This window comes from Orycteropus afer, unplaced genomic scaffold (genome assembly GCF_000298275.1).
Source record: "Orycteropus afer afer isolate SDZICR_OR568_19922 unplaced genomic scaffold, OryAfe1.0 scaffold00076, whole genome shotgun sequence".
In the NCBI taxonomy this organism is placed as follows: domain Eukaryota; kingdom Metazoa; phylum Chordata; class Mammalia; order Tubulidentata; family Orycteropodidae; genus Orycteropus; species Orycteropus afer.
In genome coordinates this window covers 9,245,244-9,263,496 of record NW_006921663.1, presented here as the reverse complement: position 1 = coordinate 9,263,496, position 18,253 = coordinate 9,245,244, and positions in this window count along the sequence as shown.

Genomic DNA, 18,253 nt, shown 5'->3' with positions numbered 1-18,253 from the left:
TTTTTTTTTTTTTTTTGCTTTGGTTTTGGTTTTTTGGTTTTTGACCTGGCTTGCTGATTTGTTTTAAGAGGTCACAGCTTGAAAACCCTATGGAGCACTTCTGTTTTGTAAACATGAGTCAGGATCCACTCAACAGCAATCAACAACAACAGTAGAGGCTACTATCAGATACTTACTGTATACCTTCCCCTCCACTTTCAGACCAGAAGAGGCATATTGAATTCCTCTTATGCTTCAAATCTCTATTGGCCCCCAGCTAGTTGGAGGTTGTATGTTGATTTGGGTGAGGGGAGTGTATGGAAAGAGTCTGTGACCAGCATGATGACATTGAGGAAAGGAAGGACACTGAAACCTGCATGTAAGTTATAGACACCAGAGGCAAATATCAGTGCATGCAAAATACTGCATTACCACTAACACCAAACATCAGGTTACAGATAAATTCATAGACAAGTGAGAAGATCAGGTGGGGATAGGTGAACAGGAATATACTCTAGACCAAGGATAGATTTGGCTAAAGATAATCTTACATATGTATTTGTGCTACAAAATTAGGTACATACACTACAGAAGCAACAGAAAACAGAGTTGGAGTAACCTCTTAGAGACAATCAAACATCTTGAGAGAGAGAATCACAGGGCCTGTGGACTCAGTACCTTAGTTTCAGGGGCATAATGCTCAATTGACAACACTACATGAAAATCTTGTTCTATAACCTACTTTGGTGAGTAGCAACTGGGGTCTTAAAAGCTTTCAAGAGACCTTCAAAGATGTAACTGTTGGTCTCCTCTCATCTGAATCAAAGAAGCATGAAGAAAATCAAATACATCTGGAAACCATTAGTCCAAGAATAATATGGACCAGGAGGACATCAGCCTTCATGACCCCAAGACCAGAACTAGACAGAACCTGGCTATCAATGTCAACCAGTCAGAAAGGGATCAAAACTGGATCTTCCTGGATAGAGTGTGTGTGGATGAATGTGGAACAAAATTCAAAAACACTAAACTGACCAGAATTACTGGTCCGATAGAGACTGGTGGAATTCCCTAGTCTATGGCCCTGGGTTACCCTTCAGAAATGGTAGAAATGATAGAAATGGACTCACTCCTGTTGGTTGGCTCTCAGCCAAACTGTAGAAAGACCCACATGCAGAATGCCTACCCCAGGGCAATGCATCCCATCCACCTATTCTAGGGAGGTGCACCCCCTGGTGCAATCAGTCAAAAGACATCAGAGGGGCAGCATTCACAAGGAGGGAAAGCTGGATAGACAAGAATTCAGAGTTAAGAAGGAAACAGGTTGGAGGTAGTGACAGGGACAAGAGGGGAGGAGAGATTTTTTTATGACTGGGGATGGTACTCTCGGTGTGAAATCAAATGTGCATAAACTGTTGAATATAAAACAAATTTGCTTTGTAAATTTGCACCCAAAGCACAATAAAATTGAAAAAAAAAAAAAAAAAAACTATTGGCAAGTACTCTATGATTCTAAAAGTCTTTTCTTACATTGTTAGGTCTACCAATTTAATATTCATTTATTAAATCAACTGTGTCATAATCACAGGAGTGATTCTGGATATCTCATCATGTGCCCAGGCTCCATCCATAGTCAAAGTAGAAGAGATATTATATAAGGCTGTGAGTCACTGGAAATCATTTTAGAATACTGCCTTCCATAGTCTCTCTATATTAAATCTTTTAAAAATATATGATGAAGGAAATTGAACAGCTGGCTACTGGATAAGAACTCTCAATATTTGAAGATAATTTACAATGCAGATAATTTATGCATTGATAAATAAGTAGGCTTTATGTAAATAAATGTGTTCTCTCTGTGTGTCTATTCTATTACAACAAAGTAACAAGGCAGATTGAACAAAACTATCCAGAGAATGGCATTTTATCACTTTTCTAACACAATTATGTAAATTTAATTTATCTTTAAATATATTAACACAATTATTATTTCTGTGATGTGGATTTGGTGTTTTTTCATGTATTTCTACTTTATTTTTCAAAATGTCTATGTCTACATTATTTTTATTTTAATTATCATTAAAATATTGAATTATAGTTTTTTTTCAAATTACCAATTATCTATAATTGTGGGGGAGCTCTGGTGGTGTAGTGTGTAAGGCATTTGACTGCTAACCAGAAGGCTGGTGGTTCAAACCCACTAGCTACCACAAGGAAGGAAGGTTGAGATTTCTACTTTCCTAGTGATAATGCCTTGGAAACCAAAGGAGGTGTAGCTGTGAGTTGAATCTGACTTGTAGGCAGTGAATTTGGTTTGGTTTATAATTGTATAGCCCCCATAGTTACTGCCCCACTGAGACTATTAGCAAACTCATATGATATGGTTCATCTTTGCATTTATCTTTCAACTAAGAACTTCACAATTGAACATTCTGAGATGTAACAGCTTTACCAGTCAGAAGATTACTGATTTTATATATATATATATATATATATATATATATATATATATATTTTTTTTTTCCCCTAAAATGAGTGACGTATCATTAGAAGAGGCTGTAATAATTTACCAACACAAAGTACAGGAAAACAATTATTTCGAGAGTTAGGAAATAGAGGAATTCACTGTCTCATTTTATTAAGATATGCTAATTATAATAATTAAACATAAAGAATGAATTTAAAAACATTTTTTACATTTGTGTGAAGAATATTGTGACAGTGTATATTTTAATGCATCTTCCTAACATTAAGCATAGTTTCTAAAACTAATGTAATTAAAAGAAACTCAACTATGCCAACTTCTTAGTGACCCTGTATGACAGAGTAGAAATGCTCCATAGGGTTTCAAGGATTGCAAATCTTTATCAAAACAAGCTGTCTCATCTTTCTCCCATGGAACAGCTGGTGAGTTTAAACTGTCAACCTTTTGGTTAGCAGCCCAATGTTTTAATCATGCTGCCACCAGGCTCCCTGAACACACTACAGATATGGTTAAATTTACATCTGTTGAAATGTTCAATTTCATATAAAATAATACTCTGTTTAAAACATTTAGCTTCCTGCTAACCAGGCTTTAGTATATAGGCTTCAACCACAATGCCACAAGTATTGTTAAAGAAGAAAATATTTTAATTAGATACTTTTGTAATGAATTATCTCCTAGCATAGTGCCTAAGGCATTTGACTGCTAACTAGAAGGCTGACGTTTCAAATCCACCAGCCACTCCTCAGAATAAAGGGTTGGCAATCTACTTCTGTAGTGATGTTGTTGTTGTTGTTATGTGCCGTCGAGTCGGTCCCGACTCATAGCGACCCCTCCTTGGGTTTCCAAGGCAGTATCACTATGGAAGTAGGATTGCCCAACCTTTCTTCCAAGGAGTGGCTGGTGGGTTTGAACCATCAGCCTTCTGGTTAACAGTCAAGTGCTTTTAGCCACCAAGCTACCAGAGCACTTAGTGATGAAGTTGAGTAACAACCAGAGCTCTGTAGTGATACCACCTCAGAAATCAAATTATTAAACTTATACACTAAAAATTGGGTTTTTAATTATTGGTACTATGTTAATTATTTATCCTTCATTCTAGATATATACTCAGAATTTGAAATACTTTATAACACTAATGTATAATATATTTTTCTTTTTTTAATTCTGATTTGGGTGAAAGTTTACAGAGCAAAGTCACTTTCCATACAGCAGTTCACATACACTTTGTCTCACGACATTGACTACAATCCACCACAATGCAACAGCTCTGCTCCCACTTCCTCCCCATAGTCACCTCTTCCCTGTGTCCATCACTCCATGTACACCTGCCCCATGAGCTGTCTCCTGTGCATAAACAGCCCTTATTTCTCCCATGATTGTTCTCTCCAATGAGTGTATCTACCTAACATAAATGTTCAGCTCATATGTGTTTTGTTTGGCTGGAGGGCACAGATGTGGGTTCAATTCCAGACCTGAAAGACAACTAGGGACCAAACTCTCAGTGGTTCTACCAGGCTCTATCAAACCAGCAAACCTGTTTCCCATCCCCCTTTTTTTTCCCAAATGATTTTGACCTTTGTTCCACATTTTTCTCCCTCTCTATCCAGGATCTCCTACATAGATACCTCTCTGAGTGGTTGACAGTGATAGCCCGGCACAATCTAGTTCTTCTGGGTCATAGTCATATGGACTATGGATCACATGCTGTACCAGTCACCAGGACTAATTCTTTCCATGAATCTTTGTTTTTTTTCATTCTTCTTTGCTCTGAATGAGAAGAGACACATCATTTCACCTAGATGGCTGCCTGCAAGCTTTTAAGATCCCAGTGGGTACTCGCCAAAGTAGGAGGTGGAACAATGTTTGGTGAAGTATATTATGCCAATTAACCTTGATGTCCCCTGTGACTATGGTCTAAAGCCCACAAGTTCAACAACTCGGTCCCTCTGGGTAGCTGGCTATAACCAAGAAGTGACTACAACTTTGTCCCTTGTCAGCTCTACTATATACCTTGGAATTCAGATCATTTTAAATACACTTACAGGACCATTGTCTGCCAATCCTATACATGGTCATGGGCACACTCCTCTTTTCACAGACATACCTAATAGTTCAGCCTGTCCACCCATCTATTCACCTGTACACCCATGATTTTCTTCACTAACAACACTGTACTGCATGTGCAAAAGGGTTGATCTCTGTTGTCTGTACCTCCCATGTACCTCTCTATGTCTTCCTATTCCTCAGTACCACCATGCTTATCACTCACATTTGATACACTGCCCTTCTCTTCACTGAAATCAATACTTATCTCTACCTATCTACAAATGTTGCCTACACTTCCTTCCCAACTCTGGTCACAGACAAAAGAAAATATCATCCATAGATAAACCTTTCCTTGGCATTTAAAAAACAGACTAGTACAATATTTGTCTTTCTGTGATTGACTTATATGACTCAGCATAATTCCTCCAAGTTCATCCACACTGTGTGGTGTTTTGTCCATTCTGTGTTATTCTTTAGGGTTGCATAGTATTCCATTGTGTGTATATATCATAGTTTGGTTATCCATTCTTCTGTTGATGGGCACCTAGATTGTTTCTAACTTGTGGCTATTGTAAATAGTACTGTAATGAACAGGGGTGAGGATATGTCTGTTCTTGTCATGGTTCTCACTTCCTTAGGATGTATACCTAGTAATGGAATGGCTGAGTCAAACGGTATTTCTAATTCCAACATGTTAAGCAATCAGTATACTGCTTTCCACAGTGGTTTTACAATTTTACAGTCCCACCAACAGTGTTATTGTTGATGTTGTTGTTAGGTGCCGTCAAGTTGTTTTCAACTCATAGCAACCCCATGCACAGCAGAACGAAACACTGTCCAATCCCTCACCAGCTCCACCATCCCTGCTATACCTGAGTACATCATCACAGCCACCATGTCAATCCATCTTGTTGAAGGCCTCCCCCTCTTTCCTTGATCCTCCACCCTACCAAGCATGACATCCTTCTACAGGGAATGGTCCATTCTGACAGCGTGACCAAGATAGGTGAGACAAAGTCTGGCCATTCTTGCTTCCAAGGAGCATTTCTGGTGCACTTCCTCCAAGACAGATCTGTCAGTTCTATCAGCATTCCATGGTACTTTCAGCATTCTTCGCCAGCACCACAACTCAAAAGCATCAACTCTTCCTCAGTCTTCTTTATTCATTGTTCAGCTCTCACATGCATATGATACAATTGGAAATATCATGGCTTGTGTCAGGCGCACCTTAGTCCCCAAGGAGAAATCCTTCCTCCTCAACACTTGAAACAATTCCTTCGCGGTTGACTTTCCCAATGCTACACGTCGTCCAATGTCCTGCCTGCTGCTTCCATTGGCATGGATTGTAGAACCAAGGAACGTGAATTCTTTGACAACCTCAATCTTCTCTCCATTTATTGTGATGCTGCTCATTGGTCCAGTTGTGAGGAATTTTGTTTTCTTTATATTGAGACGTAATCCATATTACATACTGTATTCTTCAAACTTCATCACTAAGTGCCTCAAGTCATCCTCACTTTCAACAAGCAAAGTTATATAGTCTGTGTATCTGAGGTTGTTAATGATTCTTCTTCCAATCCTGATGCCATATTTTTCTTTGTATAGTCCAGCTTCTCGGATTATTTGCTCAGCATATACATTGAATAAGTATGGGGAAATGATAGAACCCTGACACACTCCCATCCTGATATTAAACCATGTAGTGTCCCCTTGTTCTGTTCGAATGACAGTCTCCTGGTCAAGGTACAGGTTCCTCATGAGTACAATCAAGTGTTTGGAAATTCCCATTCTTCTCAATGTTATCCATAATTTGTCATGTTCCACACAATCAAATGCCTTTGCATAGTCAATAAAACACAAGTAAACATCTTTCTGGTATTCTTTGCCTTGAGCCAAGATCCATCTGACAACAGCTATGATATTCCTTGTTCCACATCCTCTTCTGAATACAGCTTGCATCTCTGGAAGTTCTCTGTCAATATACTGCTGCAACCATTTTTGAATTATCTTCAGTAAGATATTACTTGCATAGGATATTAATGATATTTTTTGATAATTTCTACATTCTGTGGGATCACCTTTCTTTGGAATAGGTACAAATATGGATCTCTTCCAATCAGATGGCCAGGAAGCTGTCTTCCAAATCTCTTGCCATAACAGAGTAATGGGGCATCAGTTTGTTGAAATATCTCAATGGGTATTCCGTCAATTCCTGGAGCTTTGTTCTTCACCAATTCTTTCATTGCAGCTATGACTTCCTCCTTCTGTAGCATTGGTTCTAGATCATATGCCACTTCCTGAAATGGATGAAGATCGACCAGTTTGTTTTTGGTACAGTGACTCTGTGTATTCTTGCCATCTTCTCTTGATGTTTCGTGCATCATTTAATATTTTGTCCATAGAATCTCTCAATATTGCAACTCAAGGCTTAAATTTTTTCTTCAATCTTTCAGCTTGAGAAATGGTGAGCATGTTCTTCCCTTTTGGTTTTCAAACTCCAGGTCTTTGTACATTTCATTATAGTAAATGGATTTTTCTGCTTAAGCTGCTCTTTGACATCTTTGGTTCAGCTCTTTTGTCTTGTCAGTTCTTCCATTGGCTTTAGCTACTCTCCGCTCAAGGGCAAGTTTCAGAATCTCTTCTGTCATCCACTTTGGTCTTCTTGTCTTTTTAGTGATCTCTTGTTTTCTTCATGGATATCCTCCCACAATTCTTCTGGTTTTTGGTCATTGGTGTTCAATGCATCAAATCTATTCTTTAGATTATCTCTAAATTTAGGAGGGACATATTCAAGATCATATTTTGTCTCTCTTGCACTTGTTTTAATTGTCTTTAAGTTCAAATTGAACTTGCATATGATCATTGATGGTCTGTTCCACAATCAGCTCCTGGCCTGGTTTTGGCTGAAGATATTGAGCTTTTCCACTGTCTCTTGCCACAGATGGAGTCAATCTGTTCCTGTGTGTTCCATCTGGTGAAGTCCACGGGTACAGCCGCCATTTGTGTTGTTGAAAAAAGGTGTTTGCAATGAACAAGCTGTTGGTCTTGCAAAATTCTACCATGTGAGTTCCAGCATTATTTCTGTCACCAAGGCCAAATTTTCCAACCACTGGTGATTCTTCTCTGTTTCTAACTTTTGCATTCCAGTCATCAGTGACAATTAACACATCCTAATTGCATGTTCGGTCAATTTCAGACTGTAGAAGTTGTTAAAAATCTTCAATTTCCTCATCTTTGGCTTTTGTGGTTGGGGCATAAAATGACTAATAGTTTTATTAATTGGTCTTCCTTCTAGGTGTATGGATATTATCCTATCACTGACAGCATTGTACTTCAGGACAGTTCTTGAAATATCCTACATGATGATGAATGCCATGCCATTCCTCTTCAAATTGTCATTCCAGCATAGTAGATCACATAGTTGTTTGATTCAGAATGGCCAAAATCAGTCCATTTCAGCTCACTAATGCCGAGGATATCAATCTTTATGTGTTCCATTCCATTTTTGACAACTTCCAATTTGCCTAATTTCATACTTCATACATTCCATTTTCCGATAATTAATGGATGTCTGCAGCTGTTTCTCTTCAATTTGAGTGGTGCCACATCAGCAAATGGAGGTCTCGAAAGCTTTACCTTATCCATAGGAGTAAGCTGGGTTTACTCAGATGATGCAGCTCTTTCCCAGTCCTATTTCTAGAGTCTTCTAAACTAACCAGGCTATTCATAAAGTTGCACGGTAATGTATCAAACAATGTTCCTTTGCTATTCATAAGGTTTTCCCTGGCCAATTCTTTGAGAAGTTGACAGCCTCCTTCTTCCTACTCTGTCTCAGTCTGTAAGCTGGGCTGATACCTGTGCACCATGTGCATCCCGCTGGGTTTGAAACACCAGTGGCTCAACCTCAAAACTCACATCAACACATAACCACAGTAGGACAAACCGACTGACAAGTTTGTTACCCTGTTGGAAACCTCTCATACCACCCTTACCCAGGTGTCTGCAGCTGACTCCTCCTCTGTCCAGATTCATGGACCTTTTAATCCTCTTTCTTCCACTCTCCCACCCTGCTGCTTTGAGCATGCCTGAGTTCATTCTCCTCACCTGATCCCTGTGGCTGACTGCTGCTCTGTCCGAGTTCCAGGGTTTTTATCCCTTTTCTCCTGCTCTCCTGCCCTGGTCCTTGGGCATGCCTGAGTTCCCTTTAATCCCCTTCTCCCGCTCTCCCACCCTGCTGCTTTGGGCGTGCCTGAGTTCCCTCTTCTCACCTGGATGCCTGCAGCTAACTAGGGATCCAGCAGTGTATGAGAGTCCCAATTTCTCTGCACGCTCACCAGTATTTGTTATTTTCTGTCTTGTTGGACTTTGCTATTAGTGCAGGGGCAAGATGGCATCTCATTTTTGTTTGGATTTGCATCTCTCTGTAATAGATAATGATAATGAGCATTTCTTCATGTTTGTTGGCCGCCTGAATATCTTCCTTGTTGAAGTGTCCATTAATGTGCTCTGCCCATTTTTTAATTGGATTATTTGTCTTTTTGTTACTGAGGTGTTGCAGTTTTCTATAAATTCTAAAGATAAGTCCCTTGCCAGAAATATCATTTCCAAATATTTTTTCCCAATCTGTATGTTCTCTTTAACTCTTTTGGAGAAGTCTTTGGAAGCACATACAAATTTAATTTTTAGAAGGCCCCATTTATCTAGTTTCTCTTCTGCTGTTTGTGCATTTTGAGTTATGCTTGATAGTCTATTTATGGCATATATTAGGGCCCTTAAATTTACCCCTCATTTTTCCCTGAGGAACTCTATAGTTTTAGGATTCACATTTAAGTCTTTGATCCATCTGGAGTTCATTTTTGTGTATGATGTGAGGTACAGATCTTGTTTCATTTTTCTGCAAATGTATTTCCAGTTTTACCAGCACCATTTATTAAACAAACATTCTCTTCCCCCTTTAATTGATTTTGGCCCTTTGTCAAATATCAGCTGACCATAGGTTGGTTGATGGGTCTATTTCTGGGTTCTCAATTCTATGTCATTAGTCTGTGTGTCTGCCATTATACCAATACCAGGCAGTTTTTACTACTGTGGCTGTATAGTCAGTTTTGAGATCTAGCAGGTGTGAGACCTCCTACTTTGTTCTTCTTCTTCAATAGTGCTTTGTTTATCTAATGCCTCTTTCCTTATCATATAAAGTTAGTGACTGAGTTTTCCATATCCTTAAAAAATGTTGATGGGATCTGGAATGGGATTGCATGGAACGTGTAGATTGCTTCATGTAGAATTGACATTTTCACAATGTTCAGTCTTCCTATCCATGAGGGTGGGATGTTCTTCCATTTATGTAGATCTCTTTTGGTATCTTGAAGTAGTTTTTTATAGTTTTCTTTGTAGAGTTCTTTTTTTTCCCTGGTAAGATTTATTCCCAAATATTTTATTTTTTTGGTAGCTATTGTAAATGGGGTTGATTTCCTTATTTCTTTTTCAGAAATCTCTGGTGTAGAGGAATCCGATTGATTTTTGGATGTTGACCTTGTATCCTGCCATGATGCTAAATCTCTCAATTAGTTCCAGTAGATTTTTGACCCAGTCTCTTGGGTTTTTCAGATATAGGATCATATCATCAACAAATAGGGATAGATTGTCTTCTTCCTTATCAGTTTGGATGCCTTTGATTTCACTTTCTTGCTTTATGGCCCTGGCTAGGATTTCCAGTATAATGTTTAATAGAAGTGGTGATAGAGGGCATCCTTGTCTGGTTCTGGTTCACAAGAGGAATGGTTTCAGTCTTTCTCCATTGAGTATAATGTTGGCTGTTGGTTTTGCATAGATGTCCTTTTTTATGTTGAGGAATGTCCCTTCTATTCCTATTTTGCTGAGAGTTTTGATCATGAATGGGTGTAAGAGTTTATAAAATGCCTTTTCTGCATCAATTGATACGATCTGTGGTTCTTCTTTGTTTTAATTATGTGTTGGATGACATTGATTGTTTTTCTAGTGTTGAACCATCCTTGCATACCTGATATGAACCCCACGTGGTCATAATGAATGATGTTCTTGGTATGTTGTTGGGGTCTTTTGGCTAGAATTTTTTTTGAAAGTTTTAGTGTCTATATTCATGAGAGATTTTGGTCTGTGGTTTTCCTTCTGAGTGATGCCTTTGCCTGGTTTTGGTATCAAGATTATGCTTGCTTCATAAAATGAGTTAGGGAGGATTCCATCCTTTTGTATGTTTTGGAATAGTTTGAAGATGAATAGTTTCAGTTCTTCTCTGAATGTTTGGTAGAATTCTCTGGTGAAACCATCTGGGCCAGGATTTTTTTTAGTTGGTAATTTTTTGATGACCTCTTCAATTTTTTCTTTTGTGATGGGCTTGTTCACCTTTTCCACATCAATTTGTATTAGTTTAGGTAAGTGGAGTCTTTCTAGAAATCTGTCCATTTCTTCCAGATTTTCAAATTTGTTGGAGCACAACTCTTCATAGTATCCTGATATTATCCTTTTTTATTTCAGTTGATTCTGTTGTGATGTCACCCATTTTGATTCTTATTCATTTTATTGTATTTTCTCCCTCTTTTGCTTTGTTAAATTTGGCAGAGGTTTGTCAATTTTATTGATTTTTTCAAAAAACCAACTTCTGGTCTTGTTGATTTTTTCTATTGCCCTTCTATTTTCTGTTTCATTGATTTCTGCTTGAATCTTGATTATTTCCTTTCTTCTGGTGACTGTAGGTTCTTGCTGTTCTTTTTCTAATTGTTGGGGATGTTGGTTTAAAGTGTTGATTTTGGCTCTTCCTTTTTTTTGGATGTGTCCTTTTTTGCTATAAATTGGTCTCTGATCACTGCTTTTGCTGTGTCCCAAAGATTTTGGTATGTTGTGATTTCATTCTCGTTTGATTCAAGGAACTTTTGAATTTCACTTTTTATTTCTTTTCTTACCCAGTCTTTCTTAAGGAGGGTGTTCAGTTTCCACGTGTTACTATTTTTCCATCGATCTTCCTATTGTTGATTTCTAGTTTGATAGCATTGTGATCTGAGAAGATGCTTAGCAATATTTCAATGTTTCTAAATTTATGATGGCTTGCTTTATGGCCTAACATATGGTGTATCATGGAAAATGTTCCATGTTCACTGGAAAAGAATGTATAGTGTGTTGTTGTTGGGTGAAGTGCTCTGTAGATGTCTATAAGATCAAGTACATAGATTGTATTCTTTAGCTCTTCTGCATCTTTGTTGAGTTCCTTTCCAGTTGTTCCATTTTTCAATGAAAGTGGTGTATTAAAATCTCCCATTATGACTGTAGGATCATCTATTTGATTTTTCAACTCTTTTAAAGTATGATTTATGTAATCAGGGACTCTTTCATTGGGTTCATAGATATTTGTTATGGTTATATCTTCTTGTTCAATTGATCCTTTAATCATTATATAATATCCTTCCTTGTCTCGTATGGTGGTTTTTGTCTTAAAGTCAATTTCATCAAAAATTAATACTGCTACTCCTGCTCTTTTACGGTTGCTGTTTGCTTGATATATCTTTTTCCAATTTTTGATTTTTAGTCTATTTTAGTGTTTGTCCCTACTGTGTGTCTCTTGTAGGCAGCATATTGTTGTGTTGTGTTTTCTTATCCAATCTGCAACTCTTTGTCTCTTGAGTGGTGCATTTAATCCATTAACATTCAGTGTAATTATTGACAAGTATGAATTGGTTGCTGTCATTATGTTATATGTTTTTGCATGGTGTCCCTGGTTTCTTTGTTCCATATTATTTTCTCTGCTGAGCTCATTATATTTATGAATCAAGTTATCATTTCTTTTTTTGCTGTTGTTTTTAGTATTTGTTGAATATTTGTGCTTGTCCTCTTTTTTATTGTGATGTGAATGTTTATCATTTTTCTTTTAAGTTACCTTGTGATTTATAGTTTTCTCCCTGAGATTAGAATAGTCCATTCTATCTTGCAACTGTCTTGACTTCTTCACCATTTAGAAGTTCTTTAAGTACATAGTATTTTCCTTCTTTTTGGTTTGTAGTTGTCTTCACTTACAAATTGATGTATCTGGTTCCCTGTTTACACTCTTGTAAGCTTATTTTATTTTGGATATATCCATATCTGTGGTTTCTGGGTTATGTCATCTTGTGTACAAATGGTCAGTTTTCATTTGCTATTTTTGGTTGTTTGTTGTAAGGACTCCCTTCAGTATCTCTTGTAAGGTTGGTCTGGTTTTAAAACTTAGTTTCTGCTTATGTGGAAATCTTCTAATTACACCATCATATTTGAGGGAAAATTTTGCCTGGTATATAATTATTGGTTGGATTTTTTTTTCTCTGTCAGGGTTTTATATATACTATCCCATTGCCTTCTCAATTGCATGGTTTCTGCTGAGAAATCAAAGCTTATTCTTACTGGCTGTTCTTTGTAAGTATATTTTTGTTTTTCCTGTGCTACTTTCAGGATTCTGTCTTTGTCTTTGGTTTTGATGAGTTTCATGATGATGTCTTGGTAATTTTCTTTTGGGGTCTATCTTGTTTGGGGTTCTTTGGACTTCCTGAATGGATATATTCTCATCTTTCATCATATCAGGGAAGTTCCCCTCCAACAAATCTTGGACAATATTCTCAGTGGTTTTCTTTTTCTCTTCCTGTTCTGGAATTCCAGTGACATGTAGGTTATTCCTTTTGAAGGCATCCCACATGAACCTTAGGCTTTCTTCATTATGTTATCATCTTTTTTCTGATTGATCCATTTCCAAAGAAGTATTCCGGTATTTGCCTTGAATCTCATTAACTCTCTCTTCCATTGAATCACTTCTACTCTTTTGCTTTTCCAATGTGTTATCTATTTCTGCCAATTTAGTATTAATCTTCTGGATTTCTATCTGTAGATTTAGAATAATTTCTAATTTTTCATTTATTTTGCCATTTTTTTTCTTGTATTTTCTTCCAAAATTCCTCTAGGGTTTTGTCTGTGTTTTCCTTGGTCTGTCTCTGTCTTTTGAAGATACCTAAATATAATTCTTTTGAATTCCTTATTAAAGAGTTCTCCCTCTGGAATGTGTTCTGGTTCTGTACCCTTCTCCCTTGTTTCTACCACTTTATCTTGATTCTTTTTTTGGACTGTTATGGTCTGTTGTCTCTGAGACATCTTGTTGTTATTGTATGTAGATCTCTCTTAACTTCTTGTGTAGAGCTGCCAAAGGTGAGTTAGGCTCTTCCTGGTGGTTGTTTATTGTTGGCCTGTTGGTGGAGAAGGAAGTGGTGGCTTTCATTCAGTAAGTGAAGTTGCAGGAGGTTTGGGTGTAGTTATGTTGTATGGGGACTCTTACTGTCTTTCACTCAGTTAAACAAAAATAATGATTGAATAATCATCAAAAAAGTAAAAAACAAATGGACAAAGAATATATTGTGTCATCATGCATGAACTAAAAAAAGATATAAGGGAAAAGAAGAGAAGGAAAAAAAACTGCAATAGCTTGGGAGAAGGCAATTTGAGAAAAAAAGGTAGAGAAAGAGAATAAAGAAGAAAAAAATGGGAAAAATCTCAAAAAGAAAAACACGAGATAGAAAATAAAAATTACAAGCAGGAACAGGGAAAAGTAAAAAAGCTTAAAACTAGAACTCAGGAGGGGAAGAATGAACAACAATAGTAAAAAGAACAAAAGTAATAATAATAGTAGTTTTAGAACACACAAAAACGAAAGAACAGAAGCAAGGGGGAAAATAATCAGTGTAGGGTTGGGCAGGGCACCCAGACTCTGTCCGAGCCCACAGACCGGGATGGAATTCCTGCCAGACCAGAAAGTAGGTGGGAGTAAGGGGGGATGGCTGTCCCTCTGTTCACCAAGAGGTTGTGGGCTATAAGAGTAAAAGGGGAATGTCACACCTTTACATTCATCTGGGTCCAGAATGTACTTGGGGTTCCTAGCAAGTGGAGCCTGTTGTTAAGTCCCTGGATCTGGGAGAAGGATGTCACTTTAAATATCCAAAATTGTCAAGCCACGTGTAAATATTCAAAATGGCTGCACCCTCTAGACAGACAAAAGTCCATAGCTCAGACTGCCTCCTTCTTCACAGCTTCCCTTTTTATTCCCCAGCCATCTGAGCAGTCCTCCATGCAGTCCCTGGATAGCGAGGCTGATTTTTAGTTTGATTCTTAGGTCCTACCTCTACTCAGAAATATCCAAGCTCTCCGTGCCATCAGGATTGCTGCTAGACCACAGCTCCATATGTCTCCTTTTTTGATGTTTTCATGCAAATTCTTCTACTATTTGGAGTTTAGTCCACTTCTATATCTTTCCCTTCAAGGCTCAGGGTCTGTGATTATCTTCTGTAACTGTGTTAATCAGTTCCCTTTTTTTTTTGTTAAAGAGGGTATGTGCAGTCTTTCTGCCTATTCCACCATCTTACTGGAACTCAATATTTTCTTTCTTTAGTGGGTAAAGCCAGAAAAATGTTACTCTTTTCCCCAATACTCTGAGTCCAAAGTAAAGTGAACATGACAGAACACCAGAATTATTTGAACACAGGACACAGAATATAAATGATATCAAATAGCAGTGAAAAATATTGTAAGAAGAAAGAAAAGTTGTTTTTCTTGTCATAATAACATGTTTGAGATTGAAAAGTATCTTACAACTTTCATTAAATTTTAAAATGGCCAGCCATTGAAAATCTAAAATAAATTAAAACAAGATAATGCAAGATAATATAGACACACACTCACAAAAAAAGCTGCTAATAAGATACAAATGTTTTGTATCTATTTCATCCAATGATATATAAATATCAGAGCTTTGACATTCATTATACTGAAATCTCTGAAATTATTATTTCTCTAATATACTTACACACACATGCAGACACACATATACTCAATGATGTCTAATGATCCTGTTTGTTCCACTCTAATATTTACATGTTATTACATGCAAATTAAATATGCTTCATTTAGTAAAATAATTGATTTATATTTATTTTATTTTAAAATAAAAACAAGATGACCTTATTGACAGTGCTTATACTTTTTTTATTGTAATGAACTATATTCATGAAAAACAAATGCCAGTAGTACATCCTATGCTTATATGATTTTCCTTCTTTCATTTCTACAAAGACCTCTTAAAAATTCTTCATACATATTTGTAGCTGTGGCTTACTCTTTTGAACATAGCATCTCTTGGGTACAGACTATCTTACTTTTCGAGAAATATTAGGTTAGAAATAATAAGCTTTATGGTCTGTTGTCATTTTTCCTGTCTTTATTAATAAAAGTGGAAAACAGAAAGGCCTTTCCACCCCATGACAATGTATTTGTTTTCTCGGGATGCCATAACAAAGTATCACAAACGGTGTGACTTAAAATAAAGCACATTTATCGTGTCACAGTTCTGGAGGCTAGAAATCTGAATCAACATGTTGGCTTGGCTATGCTCCTTCCAAAGTTCCTAGGGGGATTTTTTTTTTCCCCTGCCTCATCCAGCTTCTGGTAGGCACAGGCATTCCTGGTTTGTAGACACATCTTCACGTGGCTTTTCTTCCTCTTTCTCTATGTGTCTGTTCTCTTTCATAAGGACATTGTTCAGTTTGAATTAGGGCTCACCTTACTCCAGTATCACATCTTATTGTGTTATATGATGTTTAGTATGATAACATCTTCAAAGACTTTATTTCTGGAAGAGATCATGTTCACAGGTACCACAGGTTAGCATCTTCACACATCATTTTGGGGATGCAATTCAATCAATAACAGATCATTAAATCTGTATCTCAAAAATAATTTCTTGTATGTGTGTTTCCTAGTTGTGTCTTAGATATTTAATTCATAATTAAGAGGAATTTTCACTGATAAGAAGTAGAAAAAACAGCTGATACTTTTCAGAAAATTGTTATAAAGAAACAATCATCATTTCTGTTACCAGGCTATTAACTCTCTACTAATTTTCTGTGACTACTGCTATAAATAAATCACTGAAAGCTGTGTAGCTTGAAACAACATAAATTTATTCACATTTTGATGTGGTGAAAAGCACGTGCAACTGTTCATTACAAATTAGCAAGTAAGCACAAGTAAGCCTAGGCTGACCTCGCTTATTTGGTACTCCATCCTTGTCAGGGATTATAGACTGGAAAAAAGTCCTCAATTCTATAGGAAGGCACTGTGAAGTTGGGAGACAGACAGATCCCAGCATTACATAGAGGCAGAATACTCGATGAGGAGAAAAAAATGCAAGATTATTTACTACAGATTAGTAAGTAAGCACAAGTAAATGTATGCTTACCATGCTTATTGAGTAATCACACACTGTCTTTGTTTCTGTATGGAAGTTCACTTTCCCTTTCTTTTCATAATACATATGTGATTGCAATTAGGGCCCTTTCAAATAATCTAGGATAAGGTCTTCCTCTTGGGACCCTTAAGATAATCATATCTTTAGTCACATAAGGTAATACTCACACTTTTGCTATGTAAGTGGATATGCACAAATTCCAAGGATTATAATGTGGCTCTATCTTTGCAAGGAATTTTTCAGCTATCACTTTTTTCCTACATTTCATAATTTTTCTTTTTTCATTTTCTCTTTCAGTACCTGTTGTAATTAAAATAGGCTATGTGACTAAGGCATTTGACCACTAACCAGAAGGCTAGTGGTTTAAACCCACAAGCCACTCCTCAGAAGGAACTTTGGGCAATCTACTTCCATAGTGATACTACTTCAGAAACCCAAAGAGGAGTCACCTCTATGAGTCAGATCTGACTCCACAGCAGTGAGTTTGGTTTGGTGATATTATGCAAAGTGATTATATAGCCAAGGGCTGGCTTACTACAACCAGGGCATTTCAATTAAAAAATAAACAAAAACAAAAATAAAACAAAACAAAAAAACAGCCACAAAAACATATTAAATGCCATGACTTGATTTTCCTGATAAAATAGCTCAAATCTGTTTTCAGCCAGAATTCAGTCTGGAAGTAACTTTCTCACACACTGGAAATGTTCAAAATCTTACCCAGTAATTCAGCATAGGGAAAACCAGGAAGCACAATGAAAGCACAATTATATAGCCAAGCTTTCTAAAAAATATGAAATCTAAAATGATAGTTAAAAAAACTTCAATCATGTATTATTGTCTCTTTGGTGCCGACATTAACAATGATTCTACTTCCAAAAATTGGAATTACATTTTATTTTGTTTTGTTTTTATATGGAAGGAGCTCTGTCTCAAGGAAACAACAATCCAGAACAGAATGATTTAGTTGAAAATCTCATGGAATACCTGGGAAGAAAGCAGTCAATGAGAGTAATGAAAGACAAGTTTAGACTGCGCCAGAGCAGAACCAATCTAAAAGTTGTTTGGCAAGACATTGGAAATCAATATGTGAAACACACTATGTATTATCTATTGTTATTATTTATTACTGTGCTTAGTCAGGCACTTGATGAAACGTATGTCAGCATTTATCTTCAATTTTGACTCCTGTGCTATGCTCCAGAAACCAATGTTTAAATGGCCAATTGGCATCTTTACTTGAGTACCCAATATGCACCTCATCCAAACTGTTTCAAACAGAATTCTTGGTCACTTTCTTGGCTATAAATCCCTAATTTTACTGTCCTAACAAAGTTAGATGCAATCAGGATGTGTTATTTATCACTGGTGACTGCAATGCAAAAGTTGGAAACAAAGAAGAATCACCAGTAGTTGGAAAATTTGGCCTTGGTGACAGAAATAATGCTGGAACTCGT